This window comes from Leptinotarsa decemlineata, unplaced genomic scaffold (genome assembly GCF_025532065.1).
Source record: "Leptinotarsa decemlineata unplaced genomic scaffold, Ldec_3_MD MMD2_tig00000035_RagTag_RagTag, whole genome shotgun sequence".
Lineage (NCBI taxonomy): Eukaryota > Metazoa > Arthropoda > Insecta > Coleoptera > Chrysomelidae > Leptinotarsa > Leptinotarsa decemlineata.
This window is the reverse complement of record NW_027412540.1, coordinates 816,302-833,336: the sequence shown is the minus strand read 5'-3', so window position 1 is coordinate 833,336 and position 17,035 is coordinate 816,302. Positions and strand designations below refer to the sequence as shown.

General features: G+C 35.2%; 1 long non-coding RNA gene across 1 annotated transcript; it reads right to left on the bottom strand.

Moving 5' to 3' along the window:
- Positions 1-302: 302 nt before the first annotated feature.
- On the bottom strand, positions 303-876 carry LOC111511711 (uncharacterized). The gene is made up of 2 exons (XR_002722965.2): positions 625-876; positions 303-561 (listed from the first exon to the last, which is right to left on the bottom strand). It is a non-coding gene; the product is annotated as an uncharacterized lncRNA (long non-coding RNA).
- Between the last annotated feature and the right edge of the window lie 16,159 nt (positions 877-17,035).

The window sequence follows — 17,035 nt, the reverse complement described above, 5'->3', positions numbered from 1 at the left end:
GTTTGATACTTTGAAATAAAGTCGAGATATATATTATTTTCAATAAAAAAACTTAATCTTCATCAAGGTGTAAGACCTCTAACTACGAAAGAAATTGATATGAATCGCTTAATTTCTTTCGAGCATTATTCACCTCACATCTCAGTTGGAAAATTATCTTGAAAAATATTCATCCTGCAAGTATCCTACTCCACACAAATAACCTCAAAAATTACAAGTGAAGTTTTACACATTATTCGTTCCCACCTTCCAGTTATTTTCATAGGTGTCAATCATTTAAAACAATTTCATCAGAGAATATATAAAAGGGAGCCTCGATATTTTTTATATTCGTTTATGGCCATGTGACATTAGTTATATTGTACAATTTTTACTTTTTCATCCACGATATTCTCCTTAGAAGAATTGATCTTCAAAGTTTCAACTTCGTCAGCTTTCTTACCCAGCTGAAAATTATAAATTTTGATAACACTCCTTTCTCTTTCTGAAGCAGATCGTTTGTATTCTTTTTTTAAACATCTTCTAACAATTTTTGCTGCTACATGGGAATACACAATATAACTAAAAAATTGGAAAATATGCATTTCGCTGAATAGTGAATAGTTCTACTGATTATTGACTCACTTCATATTCAGTCTTCTGTATAACGCATTATGTATCATTTTGCTTCAGAATATAAACTATAAAAATAGAGAAATAATGAGACGTCAAAATGTCAAAAACGTTAAGCTTCCTTCGTATTTTTGAGTGATGTGAACTATCCAGAATAGCATAAAAATACACGAAACTAAATTTTACAAAATATCCAGTTCTTTCTACTTCAGATGAAAATTTCCATATTGAGTTGAGTCTTCAAATTCCTGATTTCTATTTTCAAGTTCAGAGTGGTAGTAATATTTAAATTTTGAATTTTACCAATTAAAGGTTCTGTACGTATCTTATCAAATTTCTCAATAATATATTGTAACATGTATATATTTAAAAAAATGAAGCATGTATCTTGAGAGGAAGTTTACAGTAAATGAAGTCCACTAAAATTGATTGTGAATTGAAATGTATATATTCACTCACTTTATTTTGAATTTTATAAAATTATATGTAATTTTCTACATCCAGCTGACAGAATTCATAAGGTGTTCAATGGTTCAGAAGATAAGCGTTGTAATAAGAGATGCATGCCAGAAAATAATATCAGAAACATATCATATTGTGAAAAATGGGTTAACAGATTTTATTAAATGGTCTAGAAGTGAAAGACCAAAAATATTTTTCCCATCGCGACTTGTTATAAAAGAAACGAGTGGCACCGATGAGATGATAGTACGAGTACCCTGCCACGAAACTTCATTGTACATCAATGAGGATGATAGTGTTCCATAAAAAATACATTTTTTATCGATTCCTTATCATACACAACATTGTGAAGCGTTCTTGTGAATAATATATGTTTCAAGTATATAATGAATTATTGAAGTACAAACTGAATGGGAAAAATTATTTTCGATTGATTCAATGTTCACATGAGCGTAGTTGTTTCGAAAGCACTTTTTTTTTTCTGGTGAGTAGATTTTTCGATAGGATTTTTTTCACTTTGTATCTGTGTATGATCTACATATCTTCATGGAAAGTTTTCATCGTAGTTATTTTTTCACTACTTAGTTGAAAATCATTTTGGTACATATTTCAGCCTGAGTTTATACCTTTTCCCACGTTTTTTCAACAAACGTGATAGTGTCATCAAAAAATGAATACAATTCATGATTGAAATTGGAAATTTTGAAGTTTTTCATATATATTAAAAATAGTATGAGTCCCAATACAATTCTTTGGGATACGCTCCGGGTAACTAGTAGTCTGTCGCTGAGAGAGCCGTTAACCTTAACAATTTGTGTTCTATTTGTCAAATAGTCCTCAAATATTTCCAAAGCAACACCCCCCTTACCAATGTCAGCTAGACGTTGAAGGAGTATATTATGATCGACGGTATCAAATGTCTAGGCCAAATCCAAAAAGACAGTTATGCATTTTTGTTGATTGTGGAAGCAGTTGATGATTTGTTTAACAATATCATCAACTGCGTTTTCTGTGTTATTTTTTTACCCGGAAATGATATCAATCAACTGTTTCTTGTTACTGGGAGTGGGAATATTGAGTTGGCGATACCATTGCGGCTTCCTCACAGTTTTTGTGAAATGACTGGAAAATTAGTAGGCCAAACAGTTTTTTTTCAGAAACCCCTTCTTCTATTTGGAACAAAAAGTTCACAGGGTTCTTTCCATAACGAGTGATGCCAAAACTATTATTTTTCTTAGAAGTAGAAAAGTGGTATGTTCAGTGCTCGTTCCATAATTCAACCAATTCAACTATAGAGTAGTTAATTGTTCATTAGGCAATCAAAATGGATTCGTTATCTCCTCGAAATTGTTATATCTATCCCTGAGACTGCAAGATATATGTATAAGGTGGATACAACGAAGTAACATTTAGTATGGATTGATTTTCGGGAAACACTGTGTGTTATTTGTGATGGTGACGTACAAGAATAGACATGGCACAACACAGCCAGTCTACTATACCTATTCAGAGAATATACGTGGAATACTATATAAGTGGGTACCTATATTTATTGAGTAACACTCTTATATTAATATACAGCCGAAGCTACTGAACCTAGAATCTTGAAGTAAGCAGATAGAGTTTTTGTATAGCATAAATAAACATCGAGGAAGAAAATCAGGAATTTCTACCCCCAAGGGGAAAAATAGGGGTTTGAAGATTTTATTAATATTCGTCTGTTTTGAAGTTGTAAACATGAAGTTTATGTTCGATAAAAAAATATTGTAACTATTTGTTTAAAATGATCTGACACGAAACTTGATGTTACTTACCAAATTCTATGCGAGCGAAGCCACGTGCAACAACTAGTCACTAATAAAACTACACTTCATCCATAATAAAACTTCACTCAAATTTTGCCAGTGCCGAAATTTCTTCAACATCTAATGTCTGAAATTTTCAAATATCAACCACGAACAAGGTCGCGAAGCAGGGGCTTTTGCTATAAGCAGCGGACTTACTTCAGATTATTAATGAGGCAACCAGGATTCCTGACGTGATGCTAGTCTTCTGGATCTATACCTAATAACCAATCCAGAAATTCACACAGTCACCGTGAAGCCTCCATTGGGATCTTCTGATCCCAAACTCATTTTCGAGTTGGGTGGATTACTGATAAATGTTGGGAAACAATCTAAGCCGTACAAAGTTTGGTATTTCAGATCTGCTGAGTAGGAGGATCTCCAAGACCTTTTCCGAAATTGTTTCTGGCTAGTTGTCTGTTTCAGTTATTATATCATCCATGAATACATATATCCCTTTTTCAATAAAAAAAACTTCTAACGGCAAGCCTTGGTTGCAAACTAAGAAAAAATTTAAAAATAACTTCACAGTCAAAGAATTATGGTTAAACTGCTTGTCAATTCCAACGGGTCAAGATCATTCTAGTCTGTAGCTGAAGCAGAAAATCAAAACATTACAAAATCTACAATTCTATCACTAATACAAACGGATAGATCACTTGCAACAACAGTCATAGAGAAAGCAAATCTGATAGCTGAACAATTTGCACCCTACTACACAGTCGATTTTCTGGAAAAGGGTATTACCTACTATTCTCACACTAGAAACCACATACCGGAAATTACTCTTCCCCAACGTCTTGTTGGGAGCATTTTAAACATCTCAATATCAACATAGCGTCTAGTCCTGATGAAGTGCGATCATCGTCAAGTGCGCCAATAAACTCGCACCAGTGTTCTGCAGACTTTTTAACCTGTCTCACAAGGAAAAGTTTTTTCTTCTAGTTGATAGATCGCTTGCGTTCAGTCTATTCCAAAAAGGGAAAGACAATCTTCTAAATAACTCTAGACTTGTCGCTTTGTTACCTGTGATATCAAAAATCATGGAGAAAGCCATAAATCACCATTTTTTTTAAACATTTGAGATGCTTTAACATCTAGAGCGATCATCATATGGCTTCCGGAAACAAATATTTTATACCGTATGTCATATTTGGAATCACACAATCTAGAAACATTGAGGTATTTGTGTGAAATAAACTTCCTGAGAACGTTTTTCCAAATTAATTTAATCTGCAGCGGTTCAAATCCAACGTGAATAACTACTTTCGCTCAGGCATCACTCTTAAAGCCCCTTAATGATTTCCCTGTAGTGCTTGTGTTCTTTCCTAAAAAATAGGGGAGATTTCATTTCGGAAAAGGAAAAGAGAACAAATTTATTCTAACCACAAAATAATACGTTCTATATCTGCAGTTTTTCAACTTTCCAGTAACAATTAAATTGAACCAAGGAAGAAAAAAAGTCGTTGAAAGAACTAATGACTCCATTATTGTTTTATGAGGGAACCATGAGCGGAACTAACTTGCCGACAATCACACCTCTAATTGCTGCCAAATATCTGTAGCGAGATTGTTCTCTCACACCTTTTGGAGAACTGTAGACGATCGGACATTCCTCATCGAAAATCAATTATTGCAAAATTACATTTTCCATGAGCGGGGGTTACAGGTTGATAAGGTTTTCATAAATAATAATAAAATACCAGATATACGCGATATGTGATACTTTAATTATACATATTTTCATTTATTCATTATTTGAATTATCGCAACCTGTGTATGTGTTTCGCAGTGTATCATAGATTTTTAAAATTCAGGCTCTGTTTACTAGCTTTTGACGTCCTGAACCAAACTTTAGAAATACATCCTTATGGAGTGTCTAACAAAAATGCAAAACTTGTTAATGACCAAATGATCAAATGAGTCTGTAAAACAATTACACATTTGTAATATAACTGATACATCCAATACTTCTCCTAATAATAGAAAAAGTGTGGTGAACAATAATTAAATGAGAAGAACCTTTAGTTGTATCACTTGACACTTGTGGTTGATTGATTTGACTAAGCTTTCAGCCTGCGCTGTAGGCCATGGATAATTCGGGCCTGATTCTCATACAGATTTTGTCATTCATATTCATACCCTCAAATTACTTCATAGGATATTAGTTATATATGATTTGGTTAGTAAGCAACTGGCAGCACCGTCTGTGTGGTAGTTAAGAGAAATATTGTCCGAAATACCTATTTCATACTTGTATGTATCATCAATTGTTAATATTATGGTTCAGTCCATCACAATAATTAATTCACGAACTACGCAAAAAGTAGACTCAAAAATAAAACAAGAATGAAATTTCAAATATAAAAGAAGGAAATTGACTCGATTTTCATTGCATTCACCATGTAAGTTTCAGCTCTCTAGATCAGTTTGATACGGTTCCTTTTATAACACGGTATTTTGGGATTGAATTACTCTCTGTAGATTCTCTATTAAAAAAATACATATAAATCGTGATGTCTCTACTGGCATTTAAATTGACCCTAAATTGGGGAAACTGTCCAAATGAACATGAATTTAATATGAATCCATAAACAATCAAACATTATTTGATGAATGATTTTCAGAGGTATTCATAACAGCAGCACATTACGAAGAGATTTGTCACCTACTTCAAACTAGTTTCGAACGAGGTCAAATTGTTCTCCATTGATTTTTTCCTTCAATACTTTTCATAATTCGGAACTTGGAATGCAATCGGAAGAAATTAGTAATACAAAGGCAAGGGACACTGTTGATTTGAAGTTGAGTCGGTCTGTTTGAAGGTGATTGAGTCGGTCTGTTGAGTTCTCAAGCGAAAAATATTCATTTACAAAATCATGATTAAAATGGTATATCTCACCCTTTCTCACCTTTTCTATATAAATAGGTGAAGTGACAAACATTTCCAAGATGCTATTAATCATTCTTCTAATGAATGTTGAAAAATATGAACAAAATAATTCGATTTATTTATTTCAAGTGTTTAGAATATCATTTGTTGTTGAAAAAGGCGGCATGTATGGGAATACCAGGCATGTACCACCACTGATATGTCTCGGTTCACTGACAGACGTTTCATAACTTTATTGGTTTTTATTTATATTTTTTCAAATTGACGTGACATTCTTTGTTCGCCTCACCGGTGCCAAGTGAGCCGTCAACGATCCATTGTCTAAAAATTTTGAAGGTATTTTCGGAGAACAACTGAGACCCGGTCGGTCGTACATTATTTAACTCTATTACTTACAAGGTATCGAATCTTGCCGACTCATCGCGATAACAATAAGCTTGTTTTCTACGGCTGAACGCTGAAAAAAGTGATGAATGTTTTTTAGCAAAATAAAAAACAAATCAATCGTCTGAACAAGAGGTTGTGAATGGATATTTGGTTGAAGTTGCTTCAAGTTATAGAAAAAAAACAGATAATAATATTTTACTTTTAACAATTATTATATTGGATTATTATATTAAATGATTTCTATAGAAAATTAAAAAGTCTGAAATTATAAGAAATTCTTGATTTGAGTAGGCATTACTAAAACACATATGAACTATGACGGGTGTCAACGAATGTATTAGACAAGTCATAACTGCTAGACTATCAGGTGTATCAAAACGAGATTTGCTACAGGTGAATGGTATGTAAAGAAGAGAGTTTTTAACATATTTTTCAGTTTCTGGTTTTGAATGGAACACCCTGTATATTGTAATATATATTATTGTAAATATTTCTGTAAACACTTTCACAAAAAAGGATTTTTGACGAATCCAACGTTACTAATTTATTAGCAATTCAATCAACAGATTTAACAAAATTAGCTAATAATATCAGCGATGTACTTACATTTTCTGCAATATTATGATTTCTTAAAAATTTCACTTTTTTTGAATGCTTTATTAGATAATCAAGAACGTCTCTGGTATTATGGGAGTGCTCCATCTTGTTGGAAGTAAATATACCGTAAAACTGCTTAAGGTAGATTAATAGGATGATCCTCGATTTCATTTTGGAAGAAAACCTAAGTACCTAACACCTGTTATTACAATTATTCTGTTTCCAACGATTTCAACACAGACATTGATGCCAAATCTTACAAGTTTACCAATGGGGTAATGGGTATACATTCCTTGTATAGACTAGATGTAGCTCAGAGAGTCGGTTATTATAACGTATTTCGGGTAAACTGTCTGTCGCATATACGTGAGAGCTTGAAGCTTGAGAGCTTGAGCTCCAAATACTGGGAAGTTTATATTTCATGGTGGTTACAGGAATGATGACTGCTGCTCCCATTTCTTCATTCATTTTCGAAGAGTCGGTATATATTTGCAAATAGTCAGAATATTTGTCCATTATTTCGATAAAGTGTTTTATAATCAATTTGTTGTTTATTCTTGCTTTGTTGTATGTTGTGAGGTCAGTGTTAATTGAAACGGATTGGCTCATCTACGGTGGTGGAGTTATGATGTTTGTGTAGATAGGCGGTAAGTGAGAAATTTCGATTTCTTACAGATACTGTCTCGTTGGACCACTTTTGAAGGTTGTTCAAAGCATTCTGAAGTTATCGTGTCAAGGTTGCAAAATGTTTTCCTTTCATAAAGAGGATCAAGTCGTTTGCAAATAGTTGAACGTGTATGAGCGTTTCAATGCAGGCTACGATATTGTTGATTGCTATGTTGAATTGTGTTGGGCTCAATACTAAGCCTTGCGGAATTTAATTTTTTTGGGTTCTGCAACTGGATAATACTCCGTTGGACCTCACCTGAAAGAGTCTAATGGAAAGGAAGTAGGAAACAAAGTGGAAAATGTTGCCTTTATATCCCAAGTAATATAGCTTTTTCATTATAATATATTGGCAAGTTGTATCAAAAGCCTTATTCATGTCGAAAAATATCACCATACATTTTTGTTTGTTTTTAAATGACCTGTGGATTTCAGTTTCGAAATCCACAATATTTTTTAGGGTAGATCTTTGTCCTCTAAGCCCGCTTTGTCCAGATATTATTTGGTTCATTTTTTTTGAGGCTCCATGTGAGTCTTTTATTAATTATTTTACCTAGGACTTCGCACAAAGTACATGTTAATGGATTCGGTCTATAGGAACTTGCTTCTAGTAGGTTTTTATTTTGTTTTTTGATGGATGACAATGGCACGTTAACAAATACTCGGGAATTTATTTTGAGTCCAAATTGAGTTGTGAATCTGGACATGAATGATTTTTGCCTCATCTGGTAGGAAAACAGAAGTTATGTCAGTAGGAGATTTGAGCCGGTTCTAAGCGTCCCCCACCACTATGACGTATTATTTGCTTTTTTGTTGTTGTTTAGCGAAGTCAAGGCGATGTGACCTTGAAGTGTGTGGTTCATGGATCGTTCAGATTTTTTTTTTCATATGAGATTTTGTGTGTGTGTGTGTGTGTGTGAGAATGCACGGTACAGGGTTTCATCATGTGCTTGTCTATGTACAAACATATGTCTGCATACTACGAAGATCCTCCAAGTAATGAATGTTCCATCGGTGTGAGCCCACCAAGTTAGTAGTGGTGTGACGTCACAGCAGCAACAACCGTTCAACGGTAAGAGAGCAAGATGTTCACTCCACGACGTGTGGCTGAGTAATGCGTATTCATCGGTCTGCCCTCACCTCCCTCTCGATGCAGTGAAGGCTGTGATGTAATGCATCGCTCTAGCCCCAGCAGCAACCGTTCAACGGTAGGAGAGCTAAATGTGCACTCCACGGCGTTTGGCTGAGTAATGCGTATTCATCGATGTGCCCTTACCTCCCTCGATGTGGTGATGGCTATGACGTAACGCATGGCTCTACCCTCAATCTCGACGGTGATGCGCAGGCGACGTGGATTATGGTATTTAAGAAGCGGGCGAGTGTTGGTTATGTCAGTTTCCATCGAGTGAGTTAGTGAGAACATATTATAGAAAATGTATTCTTGTGAATGTGGTAAATCTTCTACTCGTAGTGACAACCTTCGTCGTTATCAGCTCCAGAGTTGTCAAGGAGGTCCATCAGTGAAACGAGTGAGATTAGATGACGCTGCAATACCTATGTACACATGTAATTGTTGTAATGTGATGATTCCATTGACTCAAGTGAATTCTCACAATAGAAGTCTGCAACATGGGAATAATGCATGTGTACAATTGAGTGATGGTGTTCAAATTATAAAGAGTGCCTTCAAGCGTCGGATTGATACATACAGGGTGCAGAGTTCCATTGTTTCCACCGATTACATGTTATTCTTAAATGAAATCAGGCAGAAAGTTATAGAATTATTGAAATCAGCCATCAGGGTTCACAAAATCATCAAAGTGAATATGGAAGTATTTGGGAGTTATATTCTGCAAACACAAGACCTGAAGGAAACCAAATCATTTAACTCTCAGTATAAAACAGTTGACCAATCTAATGATTTGAATTCCTTATTTGATGGATTTCGAAATGGGATTATCGCTCAAACAACAGAATTCCAGGAACGTGATTCAGGTAAGCATTTCTACCAAGTTTTAGTTGGATGGATCAGTAATTTAGATTTATATTTAAGGTTGGACTTGTGAAAAAATCATGTTTCTGGAGATAAACATCTATAAATACAGCCCGCTCAGTGGATGTTCATATGTGAAGCTGCCTGAATGTATCGAGCGTAGGAAGGCCGTGGTTAATGTCCGTAATGAAGATCAGCAATGTTTTGCATGGGCTATCACTTCAGCACTACATCCTGCAATCGATATAACGATATAAAGAATGATATTTCAGTTAATATGTACGGTTTAGAAAGTAAATTCGAGAAGGGTAAAATAATGTATGAAATAATTGGACCATTACGTTACTCTCAGAGAAGACTTAGGAGACATGTCAATTTGTTACTTATCACACATGATTTCGGTAATAGTCATTATTGTTAGATCAAAGATCTTTCAAGGTTAGTTTCAAGCCAATTATCGGCTCATGAACATAAGAAATATTTTTGTGATGGCTGTTTATTATATTTTTCTAATGAACAATCACTATTACATAAGAAATATTTTTGTGATGGCTGTTTATTATATATTTCTAATGAACAATCACTATTACGTCATAAGATAAATGATTGTAATTACTTGAGTGCTACAACACCATCAACCAATTTCAAAGTCAATAAATATGGGAAAATAGTGCCTGAAAATATACTAACTTTTGAAAACTTCGAGAAACAAATGAACGTACCATTTGTAGTGTATGCCGATTTTGAATCAGTACTCAAGCCGATTCAAACCACTAAACCAAATCCTGAATACTCGTACTCGATCAAGACATTCAAACATGAGCCTTATTCATTTGCTTATTTTATTAAATGTTCATACAATGATGATTTGTCAAAATTTGTTTCGTATAGGGGTGTGGATGCAGCCCAGAAATTCGTTAGAAAATCGAAGATGATTTGAAGAATATTTATGAAACTCATCTCAGGTTTCCTATTCCTATGGATGCACAAACTCCTGAGGAAGAGGAACAGTTTGCTTTCGCCACAAATTGTGGCATTTGTTCTGAACAATTCAATGATGGTGAATGATGGATCATTGTCATCTCACAGAAAAAAAAGGTCCCCTGCTGTTCATTCATCATGTAATTTGAATTTTAAATTACCAACTTTCATTCCTATAATTTTTCACAATCTGAGTGGATATGATTGTCACTTATTCATAAAGGAATTGTATAAAAACAAAGATGAAGTGGATGTCATCCCACAAACTGATGAGAAATATATATCTTTCACAAAACATTTCTTTACACACTCCTATATGGATAAAGATGGTAGAGTGAAGAAGAATTATTTGAAAATGAGATTTATTGATAGTTTCAGATTCATGCCTAGTTTTTTGGAGAATTTAGGAGCCAATTCAACATCTGATCAATGTATCGAGATGCGCAAACATTTCCCACAAATTGAAAATTTCAATTTGATGAGAAAGAAAGGTGTATTTCCCTATAGTTTTGTTGATGACATCGACAAACTCAATAATCCAAGACTTCCAATCAAAAATCAATTTTATGATAAACTCAATTGTGAACATATATCAGATAATGATTATGGGAGAGTTCAACTTGTTTGGAATTTGTACGAATGTCAGGATTTGGGTGAATACTTCGATTTATATTTAAAGACAGATGTGTTACTATCATGTGACATTTTTGAAAACTTCAGAAATATATCTCTTGATAAATATAAATTGGATCCGGCACAATACTTCACTGCCATGTTGAAATATACTAATATTGAATTGGAATTACTAACTGACATTGACATGGTTCACTTCTTTCAAAAAGGTTTTCGTGGTGAAATCAGTCAATGTAGTGAAAGGAAACATGAAGCAAACAAAAAATTTTTATCGAATTATAATCCAAATGAACCATCTTCATTCATTTCATATTTGGATGCAACAAATCTATATGGTCACAGCATATCACAATCATTACCAACAGGTGAATTTTCATGGTTGACACCTCATGAAATTCTCAATCTTGATATAATCAATGTGGATGTTGATAGTCCTTATGGATATGTATTGGGAGTGGATATACACTATTCCCAAGAACTTCACGATAAACATTCCGATTTTCCATTCTTAGTTGAACGTTTGATACCTCCAAATGCAAAATCGAAAGTTCAGAAATTATTTCCAAATTTAAACGATAAAAGATAATATATTGTTCACTATAGAAACTTACAGCAAGCTGTCAATCATGAATTGATACTGATGAACACACATAGAGTATTGAGATTCAAACAATCATGTTGAATGAAGCCCTATATAGATTTGAATACTGAAATGTGTAATCGATCTAATAACAAATCTGAAAAAGATTTTTACAAACTAATGAATAATGCAGTATATGAGAAAACAATGGAAAACATAGACAATAGAATTGATGTTAGACTCATTACACATTGGGAAAATATAAAAAAAAACTATAGGTGCTAGTTGTCTCATATCGCGACCTGATTTTAAAAAATACTCCATTTTTACTGAAAATTTTGTGGCTATTCAATTGGCTAGGGTAAAAGTTCATTATGATAAACCACTGTATTTGGGATTTTCCATTCTGGAATTATCCAAAACAGTTATATATGATTTTTTCTATGGATGTATCAAACAACAGTTTGGAGAAGATGCGTCCTTACTCTACACTGATACCGACTTCCTTATTCTCAAAGTGAATACAGACAATTTCTATGAATTTATCAAAAATGATATAAATAAGTTCGATACATCTAGTTATAAAATAGGAAACCTATTCAATATTCCAGTGACAAAGTCAGTTCTGGGTAATTTCAAGGATGAATTCCCAAATGATCCAATAATCAGCTTTCACGGCACAGGTGCTGAAGCGTATTATGTGAAATATCTTGATGGTGAACTGAAGGAGGCCAAAGGCGTCAAACGATCTGTTATGAAGGATGAATTGACATGTGAAGACTATGAACAAATCATTGAAGAAGGAGGTATGATATTCAGGAAGGTGAACTCATTCAGAAGCGTATTACATGATATTTACACTGAATTGAAAAATAAAGTCGCATTATCATATCACGACGACAAAAGATTCAACATTCCGAATACCATTCGAACTCGTTCATTCTTTTTCTCAAGAGAGCGCCTTAGACCAACTAATTAATTTGTTGACTGTTGAGATGAATAACTGAATTATCATTCGAAGTGTAGTGATTATTTCATTGTGATTTTTTTACATTGAAGTATTACTTTTGTCAAGTTACTTTGATGAAAATGAAAATGATTAAAAAAATGTTATTTGTTTTACTTATATTTTTCCTAACCAATTTCTGCAAAGTATATAGCATAATGTAAATGAAAGAAATATCATTTTGAAAAGAATCATCGTATGGTGCACAATGTCTAAAACGATAGATAAGTTTGGTAGAAAAAGGAAATGGGGTGGTAATATCATTAGAGGTCTCCACTTGAAGAGTATAAATGTAGGAGTTCCTCAATGTAATATTCAGTTGAGTAGCTATCGCCAGCATGTCAACAACTCAGGAAGCTGATTCCACGACCGGACCCCAGTTGGAACCTCTGTCAGAAGCTAGAGCTCCTGACTACAGGAATGACAACGACGACGACGACGATTCGGATGTGGACGATTCCACTACAGAGCCTCATAGAGGTCCTTCAACGTTTTGGAGCATTGATTCCCGGATTCAAGTGCTTCATGTTACAAGCACTTACGATAGGCAAAGGTCGGACATAGAGTATCTGGATCCTAATATGTATACTGATCCAGAAGCTGCTGCCCAGTGGTCGAGGCGGCTGGCTTTCTTACGCAGAATTGAGAATGAACTCAATTCTGATGACGATATGTAATCGTTTCTCCCATCCTTTCCTTTCCTTCCCTTCCACGGAGTACACACTTTTTGGTTGGTGTACACGAGGCACTGCGAGGTTGGGGCAGTGTCTTCCTACCTCTCCCTTATTAGTTTTAAAAGACATGTTTCACAATGAAATCAATAAGTATACTTTCATATAATTCCTATTGTATCTTATCCATTCAATTATCTCTTTCATTGAATATAGCTCATGTCATTTTGCAATTTATTTCCACTTAATCCCCTCTCCTCTCCACTTCTCTCCCACTCCCTTTCAAAAGTATAAAAGTAGGAATTATCTGTTGGAATATTCAGTTGATCAGCCACCTCCAACATGGAACCTGATTCAACTACTGAGCCATTTAGTGTCCCAGAGCATCAGCCACCTTATTACGCCTCCATCAAAGTACGTATCGTTCACTCCACGACGGCACCGCACGGCATTGGGTATGAACACATGAATCATGACATTCGAATGCAGGTGCAGCATGTTACCGGCAGCGATGAAGGGCACCTTTCGGATGGAGGTTATCCGGATCCTGACGGATGGTAGGATCCCGATTGGGATGACCCACTACCTGGAGACACAGATGATGACGATGACAGTGATGACGATGATGACGCTGACGATGAGTCCGAGGAATTCGAGGATAGACCTCAACCATCCCCAATCCTCATTGAAGATAGTCCTCCACTATCCCCCATCCTGATTGATGACGATTTGTAATCATTTTCTCATTTCTTCCACCCTTCCCTATCATTTCCTTTCCTTCCACGGAGTACACACTTTTTGGTTGATGTACACGAGACACTGCGAGGCTGTGGCAGTGTCTTCCTCCCTCTTCCTTATTAGCTTTTTTTTTCATAATAATCACTCAGAGTTTCTCATAATAATCACTCAGAGTTTCATGAAGATCATCATTCTTGGTGTTTTCGAATTTCAAACACTGAATTGTTCCACATTTACACTTTACCCCTCCATTTTATTTTTTCCAATATAAATATAGCATCAATTCCAGTTCTACATCATTCTTCCACAATGTCAAGTACAGGACCCATCCAGGTACATGAAATAGATTCAACGTCCGATCATTTCAGTACAACCTTCGCTCAATTTCTGCAACGCATCTATGATCTTCCTGATGATTTCCCAGAACGTATAGAACAAGGTATTCAAGAGGAAGTAGATGCAGAATTCGAGATGGCTGTTGACGAGTTAGATGATTCAGATGACGACACCATCATTATTGTTTATGATGATGATGAGGAGCATTAGTCCATACCATTGCATGGATTAATAAAACAACAGCCCTTTTCAGGGCTACAATTGAAGACTGAAACAAAAACAGCTCTTTTCAGAGCTATCATTATATTTTCAAACAGAAACAGGTTCATACCATTGTTAACATTATGTTAACATTATACTCTCTAACAAACAAAATGCATGTAAAAGTACCATCATCCCACTCTATCCCATCATCCCACTCATCATTATATGCATTCAATGATTGACAAAATATCAACTTCAACTTTCATTTAAAGTAGTACTCATCATATGAATAGATATTCAATGACTATCAAATTCCCAACTTCGACTTTTCAGTCAAAGAAGTACTCATCATATGCACAGATATTCAATGATTAACAAAATCCTAACTTCGACTTTTTCAGTCAAAGTAGTCATTTGTCACATAATCTGTGAATTCTACTACTACTGTTTGTGTGAATTATGTAGCCCTGAAAAGGGCTGTTGTTTTTTTTGACCAGTAGGTCCACGGTTATTGTGTCACAGGATTGACATTGTTACATATAATGCATGTCGACACTCGGGTGAAGTTTGTTAGGGGCCTCTCGCTAGCATCACACCAATTCTGCCCCATTTCCATAATAGAGACGGTGTTGTGGGTGTTGACATGATGATACCACCCTCCATTGTTATTTCTGTGTGAATAAAAACGAAAGCAGCACCAACATAGTTTCTTGTTACCGCCATCAATTGTGCTGATCAACACGTCTGCATCCATTGCACAATATAGGTCCAATGGATCTTCTAATATCTCACTGACATTGAGCATTCGCATACCGATCCTCAAAGCACCGTCACCTTCAGTAGAATCAGCTACAATCCCTTCATCGTCTTCTTCTCCATCCAAAACTCCCTCAAACTCCACCACGTCATCATCTCCATTGGCCTCATTTTCAACTTCATCTATCACATCTTCATCGACTCCAATATCCTCTTCTTCAACTATTACTTTCTCTAGTGGAATGTTGACATCCTCATGATCTGACTCGTCTATCCAATTATTTTCATCAATAGCAAATATGTTATTCAATGCAGCAGCTATTTTTCCAGAATTCATCTTGTTGTTTGCTCACACTTGTTTGCTCACAGTGGTAGAGTGGATGAATGAACTTCAGGATGGTAAGTCGACTTATATGATTGAATAGGAAGTGGAATTGATATGACTCCCACCTACCACTTGACTCGTTTTGAGTGGGAGAGAAGGATAAGTTTCCCCACTATACTTTCACATGATGTTAATTTGTATAAATAGAGAATGTCGTTGTAAGAGAAAGCAGTCAGAGTTTCTATAAGTCATCTCTTATTATTTCTAAACGAATTAGTAAAAATGCCGTTTCCAAAAGAGTGGGATGAAAAACCAAAAGTGTGTGTCTACCCAATGATGATAGTGGGGGCTATTGTGTGCTACTTTTGCCAAATAAGTAGACCTAGGGAAACAATTAATCTATGCACTGGTATGTGCAATGATTGTATGTCGCGGATTAAGCTGTCGCCTGCATCTCATCCACCGAAGCGGCCAAAAAAAAGAATATCGTCAGCAACAGTTACAGTGCCTGAAGTTTTCCGAACCTATAATATCGAATAATATGGGTATTTGTAGAAATATTTGTGCTAGCTGTGCTGCTATTCCAGCTCCGCTGCTACGTTGTTTGCGTTGTGATACATACACAACGAGTAGTTGGAATCATGTATGCACTTCATGTAGAAGTACTTGGAATCTGTGTGAGAAGGTTGGTCAACTCTATCCCAATAGGAGAATTCATTTCCTTCAATGTTGCTGTCTGACACATGATCAACAAATATTGAGGAGAAGAATCGAAGAACATTCTACAACGACAGAGTCACATCAACACTTTTAATATTTTTGTTTTATAGATGTCATTGTCTTCTGTTATTAATAAATATATTATTTTGAATCTATTTGTGTTATTTTCTCACATTTTGAAATGTATGCAACAAAGTGTTCCTCTTGAATGACAAAGATCGTCACATGCGTGAACAGTTTAGTGAAAGAGCGCATGTGCTAGTTAATGAAAGAGTGGGCTAGTTGATAGAAGAGCGCATGCGTTAGTTTATTTTCTTCTATAAAAGGTGAAGTATCAGTAACATCATCACCTTTCCTATTCACACTCTATTGCTATCACATATCATTCCTCAGAGCTAAATAATCATTACCATGAGCTCTATGCCGTTGTTGATTGCTGAAGATGGTTCACACTGATTTTGAAAACAATCCAGTATTACATTTATCAAGTCAAGATTCGATGAATGATTTTGATATTAACGACTTTGTTAACTTTGCAAATGTGCCGGAACCAAATAAGCAAATTGTTATTGAAAATCCAATCGTTTCGCAATCATCACCACTCAAACACCCTTCATTTACCCTTCCTCTT